Below are 10,132 nucleotides of genomic sequence, written 5' to 3'. Positions count from 1 at the left end.
TTGTGTATACACATTTACCAATCTGCCGCACAATGGACTTGATTCAGAGATGGACGCTAATGCGATTACAGCTGCGGTTTTGCACGGAACGCAGCTGCAAAAATATGCTAAAAGTTCCAAAGCCTAACCCGAGCATAATGACGCCCAGGCCATTTCACCAGTGCTCTCTATACCACCATTGGAAAGAAACACCTCGCTATATCTCAGCGCCTGATTCACAAATGGACGCTCTGAAATAGCGCTCGCTCTGAATCAGGGCGTTTTTTTTTTTTATTTGGAGCGGCCTCCTGGCCGCTCGCATAGCTGTGGGTGACCACCCACAAATATAGCGAGCGGCCAGGTTGATGGTCGCGATGGTCAAGACCATCGCAACCATCACGCTTGCGACAAGACCCTTGTGGTAGGGTCTCGTGGCCGCAAGCTCCAGAGAGCTTTCGTCTCTAATAGAGCCGGAAGTTCTCCCACTGACATCATCGCTTGGGAACGCCCCCGTTTGTGAAGCCACCCCTCGGCCATGCCTACCAAACGGGGCGAGCTGTCACTTACCATCGACAGCTCGCCCCCTTTGGTGCGAGACCCGGAGCGATGGAGCACCCGTCGCTAGCCGGGTCTCGCGCATGCGCACGACGGAGCCGGCTCTGTCGTGCGCATGCCCAGTGGTCAAACATCGACCCGGTTGCGAGCGCTCAGCGCTTGCGACCGGGTCTGATTCAGGCACACAGACCGGATCATTCACTCCAAGTCCTCTTCAGACTTATTTTCAGAAGCCGTGGAATATATACAACAGCAAGGGACTGCACAGGTTGCAGGTTATTCCATACCCCGCTGGTACTGCTTCAGTATCCCTAAATTAACTGAGTGGTACCGTTAATTATATCTGTGCAAGTTGCAGCTTATTACAATATTTTCCAATGATTGAGCTTTCTATCTGTTCCTGGTGGACTAATTGTTTTCCACATACTGTACAAGAATTATATCAGCACCTCATAGCATTATGATATATTTTTATGATGTAAAATATTACACATTGTTGTTTTTAAATTGTGCCTATTAAATTGTATATTTGTTATCTAATTTATTCACACGGTTCTTTTTGTAATATATTATATTACTTTATTTATGAGAATTGGTACATAAGTATATGCACTTTTTTACGCCGTTGTTTATTTTTTCTTTCTTGCTCGAGTATTCTCCCTAGGTGACTACCTTGGTTATACGGCAGCACCTAACAGTACAATATACCAGTTTATGTAATTATATTGCATGTGTTACTTTTTACCCAGTACCCAACTGAGGTGACTCTGGGTAGTGCCACTTCTTTGTTGTAATCTCCAGTGCATAAGTACACTCACTGCTGCCTTCTCATAAATATCGGTAACATCGACCGACATCAAGCAGCCATCTTGTCCTAGTGGCATCCCTGACCAGCATGCTGCGTATGTAATCACAATGGCTAAATTATGCATTCATGTGACGGCGTTTAAACGGCAAGACACACATGCGTTTTTCTGACCCCTCTGTTACCTCCCTCAAACACTGACTACCTCTCACTCATTTTGCAAATGGGTTTTCTGTGCGTGCAGAATTGAAAGACAATCTCAGGACGTGTGCCGTGTGGCTTATATGCATGCGCAAAAATCGCCATTGCGTCCGTCTCTGAATCAGACCCAATATGTCTGGCCAGAAGAACCAGTTGTGATATAATTTACTCTGGTTCCTGTGGCCAGCATATGGGTCGGTTGTTCGGTCACAAGCAGGTGTGAACGATGTATAAGCACAATATATTGCATCTGCCGTCCATATGCAACATATTGTGTGTGTACATAGATACTACCAGATGGTCAGGACGATATATTGTTCGTCAGCTGTATGAAGGATATATCGCCCTGTGTGTACCCAGCATTAGGAAGACGTGACCCTCACAAGCGAGGAAACTACAGCAACGGAACTGCAGCCAGAACAGTGCTGCAAGAAACTAAAGCCGGGGACACATTAGCACATACAGTCAGGTCCATAAATATTGGGACATTGACAGAATTTTCAGATTTTGGCCTCTGTTCACCGCCACAATGGTTTTGAAATGAAACAAACAAAATGTGCTTTAACTGCAGACTTTCAGATTTAATTTGATAGTAATTACATCCAAATCGGGTGAACGGTGTAGGAATTACAACAGTTTCAATATGTGCCTCCCACTTTTTAAGGGGCCAAAACTAATGGGACTATCAACTCAAAAGCTATTTCATGGACAGGTGTGGGCTATTCCCTTGTTATTTCATTATCAATTAAGCAGGTAAAAGGTCTGGAGTTGATTCTAGGTGTGACATTTGCATTTTGAATCAGTTGCTGTCAACTCTCAATATGAGATCCAAAGAGCTGTCACTATCAGTGAAGCAAGCCATCATTAGGCTGAAAAATCAAAACAAACCCATCAGAGAGATAGCAAAAACATTAGGTGTGGCCAAATCAACTGTTTGGAACATTCTTAAAAAGAAAGAATGCACCGGAGAGCTCAGCAACACCAAAAGACCCGGAAGACCACGGAAAACAACTGTGGTGGATGACAAAATAATTATTTCCCTGGTGAAGAAAAACCCATTCACAACAGTTGGCCAAATCAAGAGCACTCTCCAGGAGGTAGATGTATATGTGTCAAAGTCAACAATCAAGAGAAGACTTCACAAGAGTGAATATAGAGGGTTCACCACAAGATGTAAATCATTGGTGAGCCTCAAAAACAGGAAGACCAGATTATAGTTTGCCAAACAACATCTAAAAAAGCCATTACAGTTCTGGAACAACATCCTATGGACAGATGAGACAAAGATCAACTTGTACCAGAGTAATGGGAAGAGAAGAGAAGGAAAGGAACTGCTCATGATCCAAAACATACCACCTCATCAGTGAAGCATGGTGGTGGTAGTGTCATGGCGTGGGCATGTATGGCTGCCAATGGAACTGGTTTCCTTGTATTTATTGATGATGTGACTGCTGACAAAAGCAGCAGAATGAATTCTGAAGTGTTTCGGGCAATATTATATGCTCATATTCAGTCAAATGCTTCAGAACTCATTGGACAGCGCTTCACAGTGCAGATGGACAATGACCCGAAGCATACTGCAAAATCAACCAAAGAGTTTTTTAAGGCTAAAAAGTGGAAAGTTATGCAATGGCCAAGTCAATCCCCTGATCTGAATCCGATTGAGCATGCATTTCACTCGATGAAGACAAAACTGAAGGGAAAATGCCCCAAGAACAAGCAGGAACTGAAGACATTTGCAGTAGAGGCCTGGCAGAGCATCACCAGGGATGAAACCCAGCGTCTGGTGATGTCTATGCGTTCCAGACTTCAGGCTGTAATTGCCTGCAAAGGATTTTCAACAAAGTATTAAAAAGTGAAAGTTAGATTTAGGATTGTTTAGTTTGTCCCATTACTTTTGGCCCCTTGAAAAGTGGGAGGCACATATAGAAACCGTTGTAATTCCTACACCGTTCACCTGATTTGGATGTAATTACCCTCAAATTAAATCTGAAAGTCTGCAGTTAAAGCACATCTTGTTTGTTTCATTTCAAAGCCATTGTGGTGGTGAAAAGAGGACAAAATATGAAAATTCTGTCAATGTCCCAATATTTATGGACCTGACTGTATATCGGGCGGGTGGTACACAATGCACAATCCAGTGAACAACCACCCGATATGTGGTTCACCGGCACCATTGATCATGCCCGTGTTGGCAGCTGGGTCGCTCCATCTTCCATGCATGCATGGACGATGGAATCACCCCGATGTCAGGCAGGAGGGGTGCACATAGTGGGTACACACTACACAATGCGTCCGATATGTCAACCTGATCCGTGGGATCGCGCCAACATATCTTCTAGTGTGTACCCGGCGTAAGGATATAAATAAAAGTACTGCCAGAGACTGTTAGTGATTGCGTCAGCCAGAGTCTGTCAGGGGTGTTAGTCAAAGTATGTTCAGGATAGCATCAGTCACAGTCTATACCAGTCACAGTAATTCCTGTGAGGGCAAGATAGGCATCAGGACAATGAGCGTTGATGGTGTTGTGCAGCGCCACTCATTGAGACTCTCCATGTCTCATCTCCAAGACTAGCAGGGGGAGTTCAGAGCAGTATACCTCACCGGCCTGCTGGCACTTGTGGTTCCACAAGTGCCAAAGGGCAGGCTAGTACCTGTAGTTCCACTGTGAAGATCAATATTAATTCTTCATTTAACCCATTAACCTTGCATCCAGCGCCACCAGGGATGCAGGAAAGAGCTCGGGAGGGGGAGACACATTTTTTGGGGGGTCCTCCCTTTCCGAGGATCTCCAGCCCTGTGCTGACCATTCTGGGGCTGGTTAATGCTTTGGCAGAAGGACCGCATGCTGTGTGTCATCGCATGATGTGTGTCATCCTGCTGTGGCATTACAGCCCCTGCTGGTACAGCCTGGTGCTAACTAATTATTATTATTACCAGTTATTTATAATAGGGGAAACCAAATGCTAGTTTTTCCCCCGATTTTCCATGACCAGAACAGGCTAAAAGGTCCAGGACTGGTTATGGGTTTAAGGGAGGAGGACCCTACATGTTTTTTTTAACCTATTTTAACCCTAAGCTGCATGCACAGCTCATAGTGATCTGTTCATGCTTCTTTTTTGTATATGCTTCAATGTCTGTTTTTCTGGTTCTGTTTCCATTCAGTTTTGACCAGAAAGTTCCAAACTGAATGCATTTACACTGGCCAAAATCACCTCATGTTGCATTAGTGTATGAGAGATTTTGGCAGTGCATTAGAAAGTCGATTTTGAGGCGTTTTCAACCAATTTAAATCAACAGAAAATGGAATTAAAAAATCGACATTTAGTAAATATACTCAAAGTAAAAGAAAATAAAAATCTTTCTGCCTATAAAATATCTTTCAGGTATCGGAGATATCTGCTGCTGTCCCTCTGTCATACATCTGGGGAAAACTTAATATTTGCGGTTAACCCCCGAAAACTGGTGTTTTCAGGGATTAAACCGCAAATATATGGTACAATGATAAATGGGCCCCTTATTCAGGTCTTAAATAACTTATGAAGATAAAGGGATGTAAAGGTACTGTCTATTGGGTCTATTTATCAACCAATAACCCTAACGCAGGAGATTTCACCGAAATCTCCTACAAAAAAGGCTAATTAGCGCTGCAGTGCCGCGATTATTAATACATAAGCCCCAATATTTCTAATACCTAATTGTGTAGCTTATACTGTGAAATACATCTTGTGCATCTAGGTTTAGCATAACAAATTCCCTTGGAATAAGTGATAAGATTACATTTTAGGCAATTTGCTAATGGCCATTTATGTATTCATCTCCCCTCCCTGCTAGCTGTAGACAGGAGAATGGAGATGAAACAGATACATGCTATTAATCATGGTTAGACACTGATACATAGACGTGGATAGGAGGGCAAGGACTGGGGAAAGAAGCCATATTGTCTTTTCACCTATTCTTGTTCAGTTATCATCTTTCATAAAGTATCCATGTGCATAGCTAATATTCATCTGTTCTCGTAACACAAAACAGAATGAAAGGGAGAGGTATATGAAATAAAGCTGTGTGTACATAGCCTCAGGTTTTACACCTTTGTACAATGAAAAAACCTCTGAACATGATAAGAAATGCCTTGATATTTGTGCTATTTCTGCCTCTTGGAGATTGTCTTGTAATATCTTGCATTCAGCTAAATCTTGTTAGTATTTTAGTTGCGGAAACATATGCATAATTGCAATTAGGCAGTTAAGAATAAGGAATGCACCTATAATTCTACCACAAAAATTGCTGCTGCTTTGCTGGCATTGGCGTCACAGCAGGGTTAATTTAATTGCTCTATTTTATTTTTGCATCCAATCCAGTAAGAGGAAAAAACCCTAGTTTTACCATTTAAAAACATATATTTAATTATTTATCACATATAAATGCTAAGCTAGTAAAGTCCCTTTCTTTTTATTGTAGCATTTAAAGCCATTTGACTGACAATATCTAACATTGCTTCTTCTTTAATCACTGGGTACACACTAGGCGATAAATTGGACGATATGACGATTTTAGACGAATTGACATGACAAATTGTCAACATCATCTAGTGTGTACGCACTATTGCGTGTTCCTGTGCATCATTCATCGCATCTTCTGTTCGGCCTACAGTGCAGACCAAACTGAAGATATCGCATGCCGTGCAGTGCATATTAATGAAGGACTGAAAAACACATTGCTCAATTGTTCATTAAATCTTCTAGTGTGTACCGGCAATCTTGAATGATCCGGAGCGAAGGTAAATTGCCCCGACCATCGACAAGATTTGCCGGTCTAAACACAGAGAAGAAAGGCTCTTTGCTGGGGCACACTTTGATAAGATTTCAAATAACAAAAACATTTAAAATACACATCTGGTCGGATTATAAATAAAGCATATAAATATAATGCTCGGATACGGTCAGATAGACCAAGCTTGAACGGCGAAAATAATACAACAAATCCACATTCCACACAACACACATGGGATGAGAATAAAAAGTCTCCAGTCCATATAATGATGGTGTATGGATAAATACAGTTCATGCAATGTCTGTCTCATGTGTTGTCCCAATCCTCCAATGTGGATTTAACCTATGGCACCTGGTATTCCTAGGTGGTCTTCCATCCAAGTACTGACCAGGCCTGTTGCTGTATTGCTTCCAAGATCAGACGAGATTGGGCAGATTCAGAAACGTATGACTGTAGGTTCAATTCATATGGCAGAGATAAATGTCCCTTGACACATGAGTTTTAAATATTAGCATGAAAAATGTAGGATTAACACTCAAAGGAGAGTCCAATTAGTAATAAAACAAATTATGAAAAAAGTAATGCATGGGCATACTTTAATCTTGAAGCGTAAGCTTGCTGTACATAGTTACGCTATACACATATTATCATTATACATTCTATTGTGGTTCATGTGATATAAGAATCCAATCGTTAACAAATTCAGTGTTAATCAAAGATAATATCAATAGTGAATTAGTGATTATTACATAACCAGTGCCAGATAGCATGTGTTAAACTTAGCCTATGTAAAGACCAAAATAACATCTGCAATATATCTCATTAACAGACTCCCAATAGCTTGTATCACACTCTGCCTGCATGCAAATAATGAATGGTGAGGTAAACAAGCCTGCACTTAGGCAAAACGCGCGTCCTCCTTTCAATCCACTTGCCGCACAACACTTGGAGGTTCAGCAGATGAATGAACTGGACCCCTTATTGGTATTGTATCACCACTGACAGATTCATTGGGGTAGATGTATTATAGCGGCACTTAACGTGCCGCTATAACGCTTCCCGCTTCGCCTCTTTACTGAGGCGAAGCAGGAAGCACTACCGATGAGATGTATAAACATCTCATCGACCGGAGAAGGGGAGCGTTAACTCCCCCCTCCGGCGCTACCCGCTAGAGACAGCAGCGCATCAACCTAGTGCTGATGCGCTGTGTCTCTGTCCCGGCCGGCTCCACTGAGCATGCGCGGGATCTCGCAAGTATCGCGAGATCCCCACGTGGAGCCCTGGAGCCGGCAGCCACTGCAGCAGGGACAGCGCTGTCCCTGCTGTGGGGATAGGCTAGCGCCAGGCTGTAGCTGTCGATAACGACAGCTACAGCCGGCCGAACGGTCATGTGTTATGACCGTTCATACATGGCCCTGCTGTCGGCGCTGCTATCTTATAGATAGCAGCGCCGATAATGACAGGGGCGCACAGCGCCCCTGTCATTTACCACCCAGACCCCCGATCATACATCGGGGAGAAGCGGTATCAGCGCACATAACGTGCGCTGATACCGTTTCTGGGCTTCGTACATCTCCCCCACTGTCTGCTGCAGCGCTTTCAGCCATTTGATCTCTTTATCAGCCCATGCCGAGTATATGCTGTTTGGTGTGCCCTGAGTTTATGACATTGTATTTCTGCTGACAGACTTACTATCTGTTGTAGCGCTTGTAGTTACCAATCTCGTAATTAGCTTGTGTCGATTATATGTTGTCTGATATGCCCAGAGTGTATGCAGAATAAATAGAGACCGAGGATTGTGGTTGTCAGTCTTTATTTTTGATAGATCATTTTTTATATCAAGCACTTATTATCATACAATTCCCCTTTCTTTTAAAGTCTATGCTGACTATATACTGTGTTCACAACTTGGATGTCATGCTAAAAAACTTATTTGGGAATTATGCAATGTAAAAACTGAGTGATCAATTATAAAAGGGCTGACCTGCTTTCATTTGGAATTATGCATGCAGGCAGAGTGTGATACAAGCTTTTGGGAGTTTGTTAATGAGATATATTGCAGATGTTATTTTGGTCTTTACATAGGCTAAGTTTAATACATGCTATCTGGCACTGGTTATGTAATAACCACTAATTCACTATTGATATTATCTTTGATTAACACTGAATTTGTTAACAATTGGATTCTTATATCACATGAACCACAGTAGAATGTATAATGATAATATGTGTATAGCATAACTATGTACAGCAAGTTTATGCTTCAAGATTAAAATATGCCCATGCATAACTTTTTTCATAATTTGTTTTATTACTAATTAGACTCTCCTTTGAGTGTTAGTCCTACATTTTTCATGCTAATATTTAAAACTCATGTGTCAAGGGACATTTATCTCTGCCATATGAATTGAACCTACAGTCATACGTTTCTGAATCTGACCAACCTCGTCTGATCTTGGAAGCAATACAGCAACAGGCCTGGTCAGTACTTGGATGGGAGACCACCTAGGAATACCAGGTGCCATAGGTTAATCCACATTGGAGGATTGGGACAACACATGAGACAGACATTGCATGAACTGTATATATCCATACACCATCATTATACGGACTGGAGACTTTTGATTCTCATCTCATGTGTGTTGTGTGGAATGTCGATTTGTTGTATTATTTTCGCCGTTCAACCTCGGTCTAGCTTACCTTATCTGAGCATTATATTTATATGGTTTATTTATAATCCGACCATATGTGTATCCATTACCTCATATTTTTATATAAGTATAATAAAAGTTACATTTTAAATGTTATTGTTATTTGAAATCTTATCAAAGTGTGCCCCAGCAAAGAGCCTTTCTTCTCTTTCTGTGTTTACATACAGTCAGGTGCATAAATATTGGGACATTGACAGAATTTTCATGTTTTGGCATCTTTTCACCACCACAATGGCTTTGAAATGAAACAGACAAGATGTGCTTAAACTGCAGACTTTCAGATTTAATTTGAGGGTAATTACATCCAAATCAGGTGAACGGTGTAGGAATTACAACGGTTTCTATATGTGCCTTCCACTTTTTAAGGGGCCAAAAGTAATGGGACAAACTAAACAATCTTAAATGTAACTTTCACTTTTTAATACTTTGTTGCAAATCCTTTGCAGGCAATTACAGCCTGAAGTCTGGAACGTATAGACATCACCAGACGCTGGGTTTCATCCCTGGTGATGCTCTGCCAGGCCTCTACTGCAAATGTCTTCAGTTTTGTCTTCATCAAGTGAAATGCATGCTCAATCGGATTCAGGTCAGGGGTTTGACTTGGCCATTGCATAACATTCTACTTTTTAGCCTTAAAAACTCTTTGGTTGCTTTTGCAGTATGCTTCGGGTCATTATCCATCTGCACTGTGAAGGGCTGTCCAATGAGTTCTGAAGCATTTGACTGAATATGAGCATATAATATTGCCCGAAACACTTCAGAATTCATTCTGCTGCTTTTGTCAGCAGTCACATCATCAATAAATATAAGGGAACCAGTTCCATTGGCAGCCATACATGCCCACGCCATGACACTATCACCACCATGCTTCACTGATGATGTGGTATGTTTTGGATCATGAGCAGTTCCTTTCCTTCTCCATACTCTTCTCTTCCCACCACTCTGGTACAAGTTGATCTTTGTCTCATCTGTCCATAGGATGTTGTTCCAGAACTGTAATGGCTTTTTTAGATGTTGTTTGGCAAACTCTAATCTGGTCTTCCTGTTTTTGAGGCTCACCAATGATTTACATCTTGTGGTGAACCCTCTATATTCACTCTTGTGAAGT

Source organism: Taudactylus pleione, unplaced genomic scaffold (genome assembly GCF_031769625.1).
Source record: "Taudactylus pleione unplaced genomic scaffold, aTauple2 ptg000375l, whole genome shotgun sequence".
In the NCBI taxonomy this organism is placed as follows: domain Eukaryota; kingdom Metazoa; phylum Chordata; class Amphibia; order Anura; family Myobatrachidae; genus Taudactylus; species Taudactylus pleione.
Note: the sequence above shows the minus strand (reverse complement) of the source record.